General features: G+C 47.1%; 1 protein-coding gene across 2 annotated transcripts in view; it reads left to right on the plus strand.

Moving 5' to 3' along the window:
• The window catches only part of SLC25A17 (solute carrier family 25 member 17), a 271719-nt gene that overhangs the window by 16629 nt on the left and 238277 nt on the right, over positions 1–16813 (plus strand). The window contains exon 2 of one of the 2 annotated variants that reach the window (XM_068240216.1): positions 5307–5394. The exons of the other annotated variant lie outside the window; for it this stretch is intronic. The gene's annotated coding sequence lies outside the window, so the exon portion shown is untranslated. The remainder of the gene's footprint in view (positions 1–5306; positions 5395–16813) is intronic. 2 annotated transcript variants of the gene reach the window in all.

Consider the following 16813-nt stretch of genomic DNA (forward strand, 5'->3'; position numbering starts at 1 on the left):
AACCCAATATCAATAGGTATACTTGTATATAATGCTGAAATATCCATGGAACACAGCATCAGTGAGTCAATGTCCCCTTGGAATCCTCTTAATTTATTCAAGAAATCATCCGTGTCCCGCAGATACGCTGGCAACTGTTTCACAAGGGGCTGCAAATAAAAGTCTACATACCTAGCCAGCGGTTGTGTGGCCAATTCAGACCCCGATATGATAGGTCTGTACTTCAAGGGAGCCACACCTTTATGTAATTTAGGAAGTCCATAAATGACCGGGGTTTTTTGATATTCACATAACAAGTACCCCCTAGTCTCTGATGTGATCCACCCCTTCTGGTAACCAGTCTCAACCAGAAGCTGGATTTTATCCAAAACGGAACTTGTGGGATTCATAGTGATTCTCTTATAACTGTCAGCATCATTCAGCAAGTTCAGCATGGCTCCTTTATACTCACTGTAATCCAATACCACAATGGCCCCACCCTTATCCGCTGGCTTGATAATAAAAGAATGCTCATCCTTAAGGGTTTTGAGTGCCTTCCTTTCACTGGTTGTAAGGTTATGTTTGGGCCGAACAGTGTCTATCGACTGTATAACCTCATACTTGGTCGTTTGTATAAAAGTTTCAATAGATGGAAACTGGCCTGGAGGGATGAAGTTACTCTTCAATTTAAATGGAGTAATAGATACCGGTTTGTCAATTTTTAGGATTTTTAGAGAAATGTTTTAATTTCATACTGCGTTCATACCTGAACATGTTGACTTCAAAGACAAATTTGTTGAAACCTGCGTAAGGACAAAAAGAGAGTCCCCGTGACAAAACACTTATCTCTTCCGGAGATAGGTCTCTATTCGACAAGTTGACTACTGGTATTTCTGTTGCCTGGTCTGCATCGGGGAGTGTTGGTCGGGCCTTGCTCTTCTTGCCCCTCCTGGGTCGACGCCTACGGCACCCCCCTGAAAAGGGCGCTGGGGGTTATGGGATGAGCCTGATGCACTATCACTGTCCGAAGTGGGGTTTTCACTCAAAATATCACTCCCCTTACCACTAGGTTTTTGTGGTCTAGGCTTCCTAGGGCGCCCAGGTTTTCTGGGAAACCTTGGTGGAAACCTAGGGTTTCCTCCTTCCCTGATACCACTCAACCAGGGATATACACGCCCCTCTTGATAATCCTGATTGACCAGTTTAAACTTGTCCCTTTTGTACTGCTTTTGTTGTACTATATATTTGTCAATGTTCACTTCAAGTTGGTCGAGATCTTTCTGTAAGTTTATCTCTTTACCCGATTTCACTTTATGCTGAATGTGGGCATTAACCTTGCCTATCTCATTATTGGTGCCCACCAACAGGTCTTTCACCTCTTCAGTGACCATCAGCATATAGTTTAGGGAGTGCTGGGTAGATAATGCACACCACCGCATGCAAAACTCGTGCTTGTGCCGGCTGATTGTTGGTTGTATTTGAAGTCTAAATCCGTTGGGTATCTTCTTCAACTTATAATATTGTGACAGGGTCTGACCATGAAGTTCCAGGTCAGCTTTGCCTTTCTTGAGACCTCTTAATTCCTTGAGCAGATCAACTGTGGTATCACCACCAAACGCTGCATCGGTGTCAGCAAAGAGGATTGACTCAACTTCTGCCTTTGTATAGGTAAAAGGTTCAAATGGTTCCACTCCTGGTTCCATCTGTGAGGGTGATTGCAAGAAAAACCGTGTGGTACTTCAGAAGCCTCTGCAGTTCCTGATCGGTTCGGACACTAGGTTCAATCGCAACCGTGTCTTTAATTACAAGGTTCCAGTCAATCAGTCTACAGACTTAAGCATAGAGGCACTGTACTCACATCAATGGTCAAACAATCACACAAAAAAATAGAATACTGAAGAAACCAATGTCCCCCACTCGCAGGGACACTGGACTGAAAGATTCCACGTCCTGTAGAGTTCCCTTCAGAAGGTCCGCACACTCAAATGAACCAATTTCCTGGTTTATTTAAACAACGTGATACCAGTCCACTCCATAAACCGACGACTCGTTTCGGGGCCCCGTGGGGTCCCCTTTGTCAAGGTAACACAATACAGAATGATAACAATGTGTGAACAAACCAAGCAGCCTAATAAGCAGTCCGTCCCTTACAACACCCCTCCCCCTCCAGTTCAAACATACCCCAATTTGCATATAAAAACAATCAACAATACGGGCAAGCAAACATCCTATTGTCCCCTACTGTATATGCTGTATGCCATAACCTCATTGTAGATAAGCTAGATCATACCTGCATGAGATAATGCAAAGCTGACCTGGAACTTCATGGTCAGACCCTGTCACAATATTATAAGTTGAAGAAGATACCCAAGGGATTTAGACTTCAAATACAACCAACAATCAGCCGGCACAAGCACGAGTTTTGCATGCGGTGGTGTGCATTATCTACCCAGCACTCCCTAAACTTAATGCTGATGGTCATTGAAGAGGTGAAAGTCCTGTTGGTAGGCACCAATAATGAGATAGGCAAGGTTAATGCCCACATCCAGCATAAAGTGAAATCGGGTAAAGAGATAAACTTACAGGAAGATCTCGACCAACTTGAAGTGGGCATTGACAAATATATAGTACAACAAAAGCAGTACAAAAGGGACAAGTTTAAACTGGTCAATCAGAAATATCAAGAGGGGCGTGTATATCCCTGGTTGAGTGATATCAGGGAAGGAGAAAACCCTAGGTTTCCACCAAGGTTTCCCAGAAAACCTGGGCGCCCTAGGAAGCCTAGACCACAAAAACCTAGTGGTAAGGGGAAGTGATATTTTGAGTGAAAACCCCACTTCGAACAGTGATAGTGCATCAGGCTCATCCCATAACCCCCAGCGCCCTTTTCAGGGGGGTGCCGTAGGCGTCGACCCAGGAGGGGCAGGAAGAGCAAGGCCCGACCAACACTCCCCGATGCAGACCAGGCAACAGAAATACCAGTAGTCAACTTGTCGAACAGAGACCTTTCTCCGGATGAGATAAGTGTTTTGTCACGGGGACTCTCTTTTTGTCCTTACGCGGGTATCAACAAATTTGACTTTAAAGTCAACATGTTTAGGTATGAACGCAGTATGAAATTAAAACAACATTTCTCTAAAAGTCCTAAAATTGACAAACCGGTATCTATTACTCTATTTAAATTGAAGAGTAACTTCATCCCTCCGGGCCAGTTTCCATCTATTGAAACTTTTATACAAACGACCAAGTATGAGGTTATACAGTCGATAGACACTGTTCGGCCCAAACATAACTTTACAACCAGTGAAAGGAAGGCACTCAAAACCCTTAAGGATGAGCATTCTATTATTATCAAGCCAGCGGATAAGGGTGGGGCCATTGTGGTATTGGATTACAGTGAGTATAAAGGAGCCATGCTGAACATGTTGAATGATGCTGACAGTTATAAGAGAATCACTATGAATCCCACAAGTTCCGTTTTGGATAAAATCCAGCTTCTGGTTGAGACTGGTTACCAGAAGGGGTGGATCACATCAGAGACTAGGGGGTGCTTGTTATGTGAATATCCACAAACCCCGGTCATTTATGGACTTCCTAAATTACATAAAGGTGTGGCTCCCTTGAAGTACAGACCTATCATATCGGGGTTTGAATCAGCCACACAACCGCTGGCTAGGTATGTAGACTTTTATTTGCAGCCCCTTGTGAAGCAATTGCCAGCGTATCTGCGGGATACGGATGATTTCTTGAATAAACTAAGAGGATTCCAAGGGGACATTGACTCACTGATGCTGTGTTCCATGGATATTTCAGCATTATATACAAGTATACCTATTGATATTGGGTTAATGGCTGTTAATCATTTTCTTTCACAGGTTCAGAATGACGTGGTGCCTGCAAAGTTCATCAGCGATTGTTTATCAACTGTTTTAACCAATAATTTTTTTCGGTTTGAAAATACTTTGTTTGAACAGATCAAGGGCACAGCAATGGGCAGTTCGGCAGCCCCCTCCTTTGCAAACCTCTTTATGGGGTACTTGGAGTAGAGTTTTATCTACCCGAATGCTCTGTTCAAAAGAGAGGCCAGGTTATGGCACAGGTTTATTGACGATGTCTTTCTGATCTGGGGTGATGACATTGATACGTTACAGGAGTTTATAGCATTTCTTAACACTATGACAGAGGGCATCGTCTTTAACCCTGAGATCTCTGAGGAAAGCATCACCTTTCTTGATGTTAAGGTCAGCAAAGGGGCGGGGATGTTTAACACTACTCTTTACCAAAAGCCAACTGATCGCAACAGTTTGTTGCGAGCGGAAAGTTATCATCCTCCCCACCTTGTCGAATCCTTGCCAATTTCTCAGTTCCTTAGAGTCTTGAGAATTAGCAACACGGACGAGGAGAGGAACAATCACATTGTATCTATGAGGAACAGGTTTCTTGAGCGGGGTTACTCCGAATCCATTCTCTCCCAGGCACTGGTCAAGGCCAGGGAGAGATTGAATGAGGAAACGAGTATATCGAATGGGCGAGAGCATACCCTTTGTACAAACGTTTGGACCGATGGCCAAACAGATCAAGGGCTTGCTTAACAAAAACAATGTCATCCTGCAGGCCGACAAGAAATTGGCCCCAGTGGTGAGAGAGAGACCACTTTTTGCGTATAAAAACTGCAGAAACATCCGGAACGTGTTGGTTCAGGTGGAACCATGGCAGAAATATATGCAAAAACCATTTAAATTCTCAGAACGCACGGGATGTTACAGATGTTGCAAATGCAACATCTGTAACTCGTTGATCACAGGCAATGTCTTTTTTCACCCACACAGTAGGAGGAAATATATGTGAATTGTGATTCGGACCATGTGGTCTATATCCTCAAATGCCCATGCGGGATGGCCTATGTGGGCAAAACCACAGGCCCATTCAAAAAACGGTTTCAGCAACATCGGAGCGACATGCGGGTTATGTACCGGTCAGTTGAGAAAGGAGAAACCCCAGACTCCACTAAACCTGTTGCTCTACATTTCGTAGAACAGAAACATCAGGTCCATTCTTTAAGGGGCATGGTAATTGAGTGGGTTCAGGCACCCAGACGGGGAGGTGATCGCAAACGTTTGTTGCTGCAGAGGGAGGGCTTTTGGATTTATACACTAAACACGGTGGCCCCTGCAGGGTTAAATAGTTATAATGGACTAGCCTGCTTCCTACCAGTGAGGTGATTAGTTTTATTATGAACACTGAAGAAGGTATTTTACTGATGTAATTGTGTACATTATGTATATTTGTATATTTTACTGAATACTGTCCTTTTTTCTATTTTTTAGGTCTTTTTTCCCCTTGGGTATATATGAGGTCTTTCTCTGATGTTCCTCACGGTGTTACTTCTCTAGGGTCTTTTTATATCGGTGGTATGTAAGTAGTCAGCCTTCCTCTGACCCCATCCCCACCATGGCTTAAGTATTTTTCCAGGTTCTGTTCTCCTTCTGTGCCTTTTTATTGCCAACAGTGTTTTTGTGCCTAGGTAGATATACAAAATTTTGGTTTCCATACCAGTTTGGTTTCATGCTGGTCTTGGAAATGTGTATAGCTTCTGGGGCATTCTGGTAAGCACTGATCTCTGGCCGGGTTGTGTGTTTAGATCAGCTGGGTTCCCTGCGTCTCCATTGTGACAGGCGGAATACGCGTTGACTTGCATATGCTGCGAGGGGTTGCCTGGCAACCCAGTGGCGTATGCAGAGTCCTATGCGTCTGCTGCGTGTCCTACTTAGGTTTAGTGACGTCGTAGGGGAGGTATGTTTCCTCCCGGCATGGCTTAGCGCAGGTATGGCGGCGAAATGGTTGCTAGGTTACCGCCATATGACCTGTGAGGGTTGGACAGCTATGCTGACTAACCTATCATGGATTACTGCACATGTGGGTGCGCCAATCAGAGCGCACCAGAAACGGCGAGCATCGGGGGTTTGTGACGTAGCGCCGGGTGAGTGACTCCCGCTACCACCTGTCACAGCCATCCGCTCGGTGCATCACGAGAGAGGCGGGATTCCGTCCTGTGCCTGTTACGGAGGCATTAGGGAACTTCCAGCGGTCTGGGCAGGACAATTTGGGTTATCTCATGCAGGTATGATCTAGCTTATCTACAATGAGGTTATGGCATACAGCATATACAGTAGGGGACAATAGGATGTTTTCTTGCCCATATTGTTGGTTGTGTTTAAATATGCAAATTAGGGTATGTTTGAACTGGAGGGGGAGGGGTGTTGTAATGGGCGGACTGCTTATTAGGCTGCTTGGTTTGTTCACACATTGTTATCATTCTGTATTGTGTTACCTTGACAAAGGGGGCCCCAAAACGAGTCATCGGTTTATGGAGTGGACTGGTGTCACGTTGTTTAAATAAACCAGGAAATTGGTTCATTTGAGTGTGCGGACCTTCTGAATTTTTTTGTTCCCCAAAAATAGGTAGCCCCAGGTCTATAGGTGTCCCCAGAATAGGTGGCCAGCTGAACAGGTGGCCAGCGGTATAGATGTCCCCTGAATAGGTGGCCAGCGGTATAGATGCCCCCAGAACAGGTAGCCAGGGGGTAGAGATGTCCCGAGAACAGGTAGCCAGGGGTATATGTGCCCAGTATATGTAGTCAGGGGTATATGTCCCCAGTATATGTAGCCAGAGGTATATGTGCCCAGTATATGTAGCCAGGGGTATATGTGCCCAGTATATGTAGTCAGGTGTATATGTGCCCAGTGTATGTAGTCAGGTGTATATGTGCCCAGTATATGTAGCCAGGTGTATATGTGCCCAGTATATGTAGCTAGGTGTATATGTGCCCAGTATATGTAGCCAGGTGTATATGTGCCCAGTATATGTAGGCAGGGGTATATGTGCCCAGTATATGTAGCCAGGGGTATATGTGACCAGTATATGTAGCCAGGTGTATATGTCTCAGCATATGTAGCCAGGTGTATATGTCCCCAGTATATGTAGTCGGGGGTATATGTCCCAGAATAGGTAGCCAGGTGTGCCCCCAGCAGGAGGAGAGCAGCGCAGTGGAAGGAGAGCTGTGAGCAGGGGTGGAGAAGGGGAGCCATCTTCCCCCTCCCCCCCTTCCCTCCCTCGCTCTCCCCCCTCCGGAACTAATGTGCGGTGGCTGGCAGAGGGGCGAAACTTACCTCCGTCTCGATGCAGGGCCGGCGCGGGATGGATTTCAGTGTTCTCCCCAGGCTCTTTTAGCCGGGTGCTCCACCCGGCTAGTTTTGGTGACCACCCGGCTGTCATCGGCTCACCTCCTCCTATGCTGTAAGCAGAGTTGCTCACAGAAGCACTGGCACTGCATTCTCATCTCGCCCCACCCGGCTACTTTTTCATGCCACCCGGCTACTATTTCATGCCACCCGGCTGGAAAAAAATTCTGGGCAGAACACTGGATTTGTCGCTACTCTAGTCTGGACCAGACCAGAGCAGCGGCACCAGAACTTCCGGCGCTGGAGTGAGACAGAAGGTAAGTTCCGCCCACTGCCAGCCACCCGCACATTAGTTCAGGAGGAGAGAGCGAGGGAGGGAGAGCACTAAGGTGAGGAAAGGGGGGGGGAGATGCCCCCCCTTCTCCACCGCTGCTCACTGCTCTCCTTCCACTGCGCTGCTCTCCTCCTGCTGGCCGCATGGGCAAAGGCTGGCTCTGCGCCGCGCAGCCTGCGCGAGCGCGCCGGCGGCTGCCATCCAAGTGGTCCAAAAAGGAGGACTTCTGCCCGTCCTTCCTTGCCTTCCGCCGGACGGAGGACCCGCCGGCGCCTGTCAGAGAGAGCCGCCTGGGTGCAATGCACCTGCAGCACCCGCCCAGGCGCGGCCCTGGTGAGAGTCATAATATGACTACTATCTTTTACAGCCCAGAAGATCAACAACAGAGAAGTGGCAAAACCGGACAGATGGAAGGAAAAAAAGCTATGAGGAAATCCTCACCACCACACTAATACTCGTTCAGATCTGACAAACGTCATTCAAGAAGCAGATCACGCTCACATCACAGGCACCGTGATGATGAATACTCAGATTACTACTATTCGTATAGACACAATAGATCACCTAGACCAGGCATGGGCAAACTTGGCCCTCCAGTTGTTAAGGAACTACAAATCCCACAATGCATTTGCCTTTATGAGTCATGACTGTGGCTGTCAGACTCCTGCAATGCATTGTGAGACTTGTAGTTCCTTAACAGCTGGAGGGCCAAGTTTGCCCATACCTGACCTAGACGAAACTATTCATCGGAAGATTATTCACATACGATGTCCGGTTGCTGGGCAAGTGGAGATACAGTGCTACCTGGGAAACTGGTCTGTGCATCTTGCTTCACACAAATGTCGGGAGAACCAATGCAGTCCTCATTAGATGTGTCTGAATTAATTAAAAAAGCGGTGCAAGAATCTATGCAATCATACATTGCTAATCTGCCTACGAATCAAACCGACAATCAACAACCACAAGCTTCAACCTCTGCAGAAGCATCGCTAGAAGAATCTCTACAATGTGGGTTCGACTTTGCCTTGGTGCAACCCTTCGTTAAATCAGTGAGAGATGCCATAGAATGGGAGTCAGAGGAGGAAACAGAGCAATCAACCTCAAAGCGGAAAGAGAAAAAAGATATTATACACATCTGAACAAAACAAGAGATACCATTCCATTCATGGCGGAAATAGAGGATGTAATTAAAGAGGAATGGCAAAAAATAGAGAAAAACCCTACGTTGAATAATAGATTGTCCAAATTATACCCTTTACCTACAGATATATCTAAATCGTTGGAAAATGTTACAGATGCCTCGGTCATTAGATTGGCGAAGCATGTGACCCTTCCATTAGATGACTGCATTTCGTTTAAAGATGTTCTGCTACGAAAGGCTGACCTTGATCTTAAGAAATCGTGTTTGGCTGCAGGGGGGGCTTGTAAGCCAGCAGTTGCCCTAGCTGCATTTGGGAAAGCAGTCAAGTCTTGGACAGACAACATAGAGACAGCCATCAATTTGGGAGTAGACAAGAATACAATTATTGCTGCACTAGACAACCTCAAATTATCAGCAGACTTCATGGGAGAAGTTGCCTTTGACGTGGTAAGATGCTGTTCACAGTCTATGCTGTATTCGGTCACGGCGAAGTGGCCTTATGGCTGAAGAGCCAGGAGACACCAGTGGGGGCATGTTTGCAAGCCTTCAGCAATGTGTGGACTTTAGAAATAAATTCCCACTGGGTGAACAAGACGATATCTGTTGGCCACTCCTGGACCTTCAAGAGGAGCCCCCCAGACATGTTTGTACCGACCAAAATTCCTGTAAACAAAGAAAAGAGACTCATCTTATACTCCTATCTGGAGGAGTTGATAGTGAAACGGGCTATATAACAGGTGCCTTCACATTATAGAGAAGAGGGATTTTATTCCCCTCTGTTCTTTGTCCAAAAGAAATCGGGGAAGTTGCGTCCTGTCCTAGACCTAAAGAAACTAAATCGTTTCATATACTTAAGCAGCTTCAAGATGGCGTCGCTGCAGTCAATAATCCAAGCTGTATCAATCAGAAACTGGATGCTGTCAGTAGACCTACAAGACGCATACCTGCACATTCCGATAAAGTCGGGATACCAAAAGTATCTGAGATTTGCAGTGGGCGACCAGCACTTCCAGTTTCTATTTCTTCCCTTCGGCATTTCCACTGCGCCAAGGACTTTTACAAAAGTTCTAGTGTCTCTGATTGCCATGCTAAGAGCAAAGGGATTACGCGTCTATCATTATTTAGATGACATCGTTCTGCTGGCAGACAAACAACAATCCATTCTGCAACACAGACAGATTCTACTTCAGACTTTAAAAAAGTTTGGCTGGCTAATAAACGAAGAGAAAAGCCATCTACACCCAACACAAGACCTGGTCTTTCTGGGAGCACGTTTTCAAACTCGAATGAACTCAATTTCGATTCCAGAGGAAAAGATTCCACCAATCCAGGAGAAAGTTCGAATGATGATAAAAGTGTCACAGAGTTCGGCGAGAAATTGCCTGAAATTACTGGGTACCCTTTTGTCGACCATCCCTATGCTGCCATGGGCCCACTGGCACATACGGGACTTCCAGTGTGGGTTGCTGAAGCAATGGGACAAGGAGAACCTGGAACAGCACATTACTATCTCCAAGATAATGAGAGACACTCTTTTTTGGTGGATGTCGGACATGAACATTCATCGTCAAGTGCAGATTTCCCCAAGTCCCTCGGTGATGATCACCACAGACGCCAGCAAGAATGGATGGGGAGCTACTTGTGGAGACCAAGTGGCTCAGGGATCCTGGAGCAGGGACTTGCAGTCTCAATCGTCAAACCATCTGGAGTTAAAGGCAATTTTATGTGCTCTACAGACGTTCCTCAGTCACATTATCCACAAAAACTGTTTACTGCGAGTGGACAATATGACAGTAGTAGCCCATGTACAGAGGCAAGGTGGTACACACAGCCCAGCATTAATGAACATCACGAACCAGATCTTCCACTTGGCAGAAGAGAACTTAATGTCACTCAAAGCAGTTTATATTCCAGGAGTTCGGAACATCGAAGCGGATTACTTGAGCAGGAAATCTCTAGATTACAATGAATGGGCTCTGGATCAAAGGACTTTCTCCTGGATATGCTCACTATGGGAGATGCCAGAGGTGGACCTCATGGCATCCAACAGCAATGCGAAGTGCAAGAGGTTCTGTTACGACTCATGTATTTCCTTCTCCTGCCTGCTGGTGGCAGTATTTACCTGGTCTAACCTGAACTCTCACTGTGCCACCAGCAGAGGGCTTATTGGACATTTAGCAGCTATGCAGTTCTGCCTTCCTCCAGCGGGTGGCCGTGTGCAAAAGACTTGCTGTTCAATGTCTGGCCTGCAGATGCCTCTAATGGGACAATTACCACCAGCTGCTTCCTGTTACATGGACTATATAAGTCTGCCTCTTCCTCCAAGTCCTGGCCAGAACTTCCTTTGTTACAGGTCTGAGTCTCTGGTCACCTATGTTCCTGATACCTGGTTTCTTGTACCCTGCTCTGTGATCTGATTACCTGCTGCTGAACCTTTGCTTGTCTTGACTCTGCTTCTGTTTATTCCTCTGTACCTTGCATGTATCTGATTACCCGTTGCTGACTCTGTTATTCCGTTTTGACCTGTCTTTGCCTGCTCCCTTTGATACCGCGTTATTGTATATATATTTGCTTGTACATATTTAGCTCCTGCACGCCGTTTGTAAATAGATAGTTAGATAGTCAGGTGTTATATATATTTGTCACTGCTTCCCGGGTTATTTTTATATATATTGTGTGCTGTGCATATGTTGTATGATATTTGCATTCACGCTTGTATGTATGCTTGCATTATTGCGTTTGCAATAAAACATTATTTTTGCACCTTATGATCTGTGTGCTTTCAGCATAGATAATGATGATGACTGCAGTTTCATTCCTATGAGAGACACTTCCTACAGGCAGCTGCACAAATGAAAGCACACAGATGAAAGGCTGCAGCCTTTCTCATATAGCCTAGATAGCAGCCTAGTCTCATATAGCCTAGACAGCACATCCAGAACAACTCATAACCCGGAAGCAGAAGGGATTTGAGGCGGCGGCCATATTTGATTTTTCCTGGAGCAATAATGGATAAAAAACACTAAAAAGGCACACCAGAGCGGCGAAATTATCAGGTAGAGCATTTATTCTTTACAAGCTATCGACTGATATGTTTATTTTGTGTGAAACGTTCATCTCTGGTTCCCTTTAATTCCTGGTTCCAGTGTCTGTATACTGCAAACTGTGGTCAAACCCTATTTCTCCGTTCAAGCCCCTGACAGTAAGTTCTGGCCATACATTTACTGACCACTGCAGTTATACAGGATACTGAGAATCTGTTGTCTGTCAGAATGAGTCCGCAAGATCTGGATTATTATGCATTATTGGCTGAGGATGTAGAGGATGAATGTTGTGATTTCTTTGCAAACTACCCCAGAGAAGAGTTACTAAAGTTTATTAGCCAAGTGTATGGTTATATTAAAGATGGATCTTTTTATGCACCTGATTTTGAATGCATAATCAAACTGTTGTATGATCTTGCATACCCCAAAATGACAAATGTTTGCATGCAACCCAATTCTGACCAAGGTATAGTCAGTGATTATGATCCACCTTTTGACAATTATGCCATAGAAGCTCTGATAAACTTGTTTGAGGATGACAGGGAATATTTTCTTGATCACTACTCAAACAAAGGTAAACAGACCGTGCAGGCTTGCATAGATTCCCTCCAGTCCCTGATTACTCAGGGAATATGCAAGTATGGGAAAGCCTCCCTTTTGCTAAATGCATAGCAGAAAATTATCTCTGCAGGTTCCACAGCTCCTGCCTTACCTGTTATGAGTCCTGTCCAGGTTGATTTTACTTCTGAACAAGTTAACATGTACTATAGTTATTCGAAGACAGACAGAAAAGCATTATTTGACTTTTACATTAAGCAAAGCGTTGCATTTGTTTCTGGATGTAAATGTGCAGTTGAGAGTCTATTGTATGAAAGAAGATGTAAGCCTGAGTCAGTCCATGCTTTGATCAATGCATATTCAGAAATCTTGTCATTATGTACACCTCCTGTTAACTCTCTGAATGCCACTCACTCCCAGTCCACTGCAGTTAAACAGCTCCAATGTCAGTCTCCCAACAAGGAATAATTTTATTTTATTTTTGACTCTGAACTGATTGATGATTTGTTTGATTTTCTGAGAAAGGATAGATAAGGATTTATTAATTATTACTGTGGGAAAAGTTAAGATTTTCTGTCTGCCTGTATAGGTGCAATTGAGTCATTGATTGCACATAGGCTTTGCAAGTATGAATCCGCTTCTGCCTTAATCGCTGCCTATTTAGAAGTCCTGCAAGTAAGAAATTCTTCAGTGAACCCTCCGAATGTCTGCCACATTCAGAATCCTCAGCCCACAGTCACTAAACAGCTTAAATGTCTACCAGAAAGGAACGTTTGGATTTTTTGTTTGACTCTGATCAGATTGACCATTTGTTTGATTTATTGAGAAGAGATATGAAAGGATTTTGTGAATGATATTCTGAAAAAGGTGAAGCGTTTATATCTGCCAGTATACGTGCAACTGAGTCTTTGTTGACTAGAGTTGGGCCGAACCTCCGATTTTAGGTTTGCGAACCTGGTTCGCGAACTTCCGCGGAAGGTTCGGTTCGCGTTAAAGTTCGCGAACCGCAATAGACTTCAATGGGGATGCGAACTTTGAAAAAAAAAATAATTATGCTGGCCACAAAAGTGATGGAAAAGATGTTTCAAGGGGTCTAACACCTGGAGGGGGGCATGGCGGAGTGGGATACATGCCAAAAGTCCCGGGGAAAAATCTGGATTTGACGCAAAGCAGCGTTTTAAGGGCAGAAATCACATTGAATGCTAAATGACAGGCCTAAAGTGCTTTCAAACATCTTGCATGTGTATACATCAATCAGGTAGTGTAATTAAGGTACTGCTTCACACTGACACACCAAACTCACCGTGTAACGCACCGCAAACAGCTGTTTGTGTAGTGACGGCCGTGCTGGACTGGTGCGCACCATGGCGAGAGTGCAGGTTTTGGTGGCTTTACAGCCCATATGGTCGCCTGGCTGATGTAGCTGAATGACAGAACAGTGACTGTCCAGCTGATCAAATTTGGTCTGACCACAATGAGGCAACGACCTTATTATCGTGGGTGTGCCCCCCGAGACACTCATCTAGGCGCCGGTCATTGCTTCATTGTGATACGCAAGCCCCTTCACCACGGCAAGGTAATGATCACGAAGGGGAATGGGCGCATGTACATGCCTTTTCTTTTGTTGTTGCAGCTGCCCGCAGTGCAGCCAGAAAAATTAGGCAGTCATGTACACGCACCAGAAAAATTATTACAGCGGCCGCTGCTAGCAGCGGCCTAAAAAATTCAGCAATCCGCCTGGAGTCCCGGACCCTGTTGGTGGTGGCGGAGAAGGTAGTCAAGCGGCCTGCAGGCAGACATGCTGTGTGGAGGGACTGGGAGCAACTTAGTCTTCTTGGGGCGGGGCAGGCAGCCAGTCACACGGCGTGCAGGCAGAGATGCTGTGTGTGCGGGGACTGACTTAGTCTTGGGGCGGGCAGCAGCCCTCCGGGATCCATGCCTCATTCATTTTGATAAAGGTGAGGTACTTAACACTTTTGTGACTTAGGCGACTTCTCTTCTCTGTGACAATGCCTCCAGCTGCGCTGAAGGTCCTTTCTGACAGGACGCTTGCGGCAGGGCAGGAGAGAAGTTGGATGGCAAATTGGGACAGCTCTGGCCACAGGTCAAGCCTGCGTACCCAGTAGTTCAAGGGTTCCTCATCGCTGTTCACAGCAGTGTCTACATCCACACTTAAGGCCAGGTAGTCGGCTACCTGCCGTTCCAGGCGTTGGTGGAGGGTGGATCCGGAAGGGCTACGGCGAGGCGTTGGACTAAAGAACGTCCGCATGTCCGACATCACCATGAGATCGCTGGAGCGTCCTGTCTTTGACTGCGTGGACACGGGAGGAGGATTAGTGGCAGTGGTACCTTGCTGGCGTTGTGCCGTCACATCACCCTTAAAGGCATTGTAAAGCATAGTTGACAGCTGGTTCTGCATGTGCTGCATCCTTTCCACCTTCCGGTGAGTTGGTAACAGGTCCGCCACTTTGTGCCTGTACCGAGGGTCTAGTAGTGTGGCCACCCAGTACAGGTCATTCCCCTTGAGGTTTTTTATACGGGGGTCCCTCAACAGGCAGGACAGCATAAAAGACGACATCTGCACAAAGTCGGATCCAGTACCCTCCATCTCCTCTTGCTCTTCCTCAGTGACATCAGGTAAGTCAACCTCCTCCCCCCAGCCGCGAACAATACCACGGGAAGGTTGAGCAGCACAAGCCCCTTGCGATGCCTGCTGAGGTTGTTCTCCTGCCGCTGTCCCCTCCTCCTCCTCCTCCTCCTCCCCCAAAGAAACACCTTGCTCATCATCCTCTGAGTCTGACTCGTCTTCTGCACACGACTTCTCTTCTTCCTCCTCCTCCCCCCTCTGTGCTGCCGCAGGAGTTGAGGAAACAGCTGGGTCTGATGAAAATTGGTCCCATGCCTGTTCCTGCCGTAACGGTTCCTGGTCACGCTCATTCACAGCTTCATCCGCCACTCTACGCACAGCACGCTCCAAGAAGTAAGCATAGGGAATTAAGTCGCTGATGGTGCCCTCACTGCGGCTCACCAGGTTGGTCACCTCCTCAAACGGCCGCATGAGCCTGCATGCATTTTTCATCAGTGTCCAGTTGTCGGGCCAGAACATCCCCATCTTCCCAGACTGTTTCATTCTACTGTAGTTGTAGAGGTAGTGGGTCACGGCTTTCTTCTGTTCTAGCAGGCGGGAGAACATGAGCAGGGTCGAGTTCCAGCGAGTCGGGCTATCGCAAATGAGGCGTCTCACCGGCATGTTTTTGCGCTGAATTTCCGCAAAGCGTGCCATGGCTGTGTAAGACCGCCTCAAATGCCCACAGAACTTCCTGGCCTGCTTCAGGACATTCGCTAAGCCAGGGTACTTTGCCACAAATCTTTGAACCACTAGATTCATGACATGTGCCATGCAGGGTATGTGTGTCAGCTTCCCCATATGCAAAGCGGCAAGCAGATTGCTGCCGTTGTCGCACACCACGTTGCCTATCTCCAGGTGGTGCGGGGTCAGCCACTCATCCACCTGTTTCTTAAGAGCAGCCAGGAGAGCTGCTCCAGTGTGACTCTCCGCTTTGAGACAAGACATGTCTAAGATGGCGTGACACCGTCTTACCTTGCATGCAGCATAGGCCCTGCGGAGCTGGGGCTGTGTAGCTGGAGAGGAGAACTGCCACTCAGCCAAGGAGGAGGAGGACAGCGAAGAGCATGTAGCAGGAGGAGAGGAGGTGGCAGGAGGCCTGCCTGCAAGCCGTGGAGGTGTCACAATTTGGTCCGCTGCGCCCTGCTTGCCATCGTTCACCACCAAGTTCACCCAATGGGCTGTGTAGGTAATGTAGCGGCCCTGCCCGTGCTTGGCAGACCAGGCATCCGTGGTCAGGTGTACCCTTGACCCAACGCTCTTCGCAAGAGATGACACCACTTGCCTCTCAACTTCACGGTGCAGTTGGGGTATGGCCTTTCTCGAAAAATAAGTGCGGCCTGGCATCTTCCACTGCGGTGTTCCGATGGCCACAAATTTACGGAAGGCCTCAGAGTCCACCAGCCGGTATGGTAACAGCTGCCGAGCTAACAGTTCTGCCACGCCAGCTGTCAGACGCCGGGCAAGGGGGTGACTGGCCGAAATTGGCTTCTTCCACTCAAACATTTCCTTCACGGACACCTGACTGCTGCTGTGGGCAGAGGAGCAGGAACTGCTCAAGGGCAGAGGCGGAGTGGAGGAGGGTGCCTGTGAAGGTGGAAGGGAGAAAGCGGCAGAAGCAGATAATGCACCTGATGGAGGAGGAAGAGGAGAAGGAGGGTGGCTTTGCTTTTGTGTGCTGCTGCTGCTTTTGCTCAGGTGGCCATCCCATTGCTGTTTGTGCCTTTTCTCCAGGTGCCTTCGTAAGGCACTTGTCCCTACGTGAGTGTTGGCCTTTCCACGGCTCAATTTTTGTTGGCAGAGCGAACAGATGGCTTTGGTCCGATCTGAGGCACACACATTAAAAAATTTCCACACCGCTGAGCCACCCTGGGATGTGGGCACTATGGGGACCTCAGCAGCTGATGCTGAAGGGCAAGTTGGCTGGCTGTACATAGGTGGCGATACAT

The sequence above is a fragment of the Hyperolius riggenbachi genome, chromosome 6 (genome assembly GCF_040937935.1).
Source record: "Hyperolius riggenbachi isolate aHypRig1 chromosome 6, aHypRig1.pri, whole genome shotgun sequence".
Lineage (NCBI taxonomy): Eukaryota > Metazoa > Chordata > Amphibia > Anura > Hyperoliidae > Hyperolius > Hyperolius riggenbachi.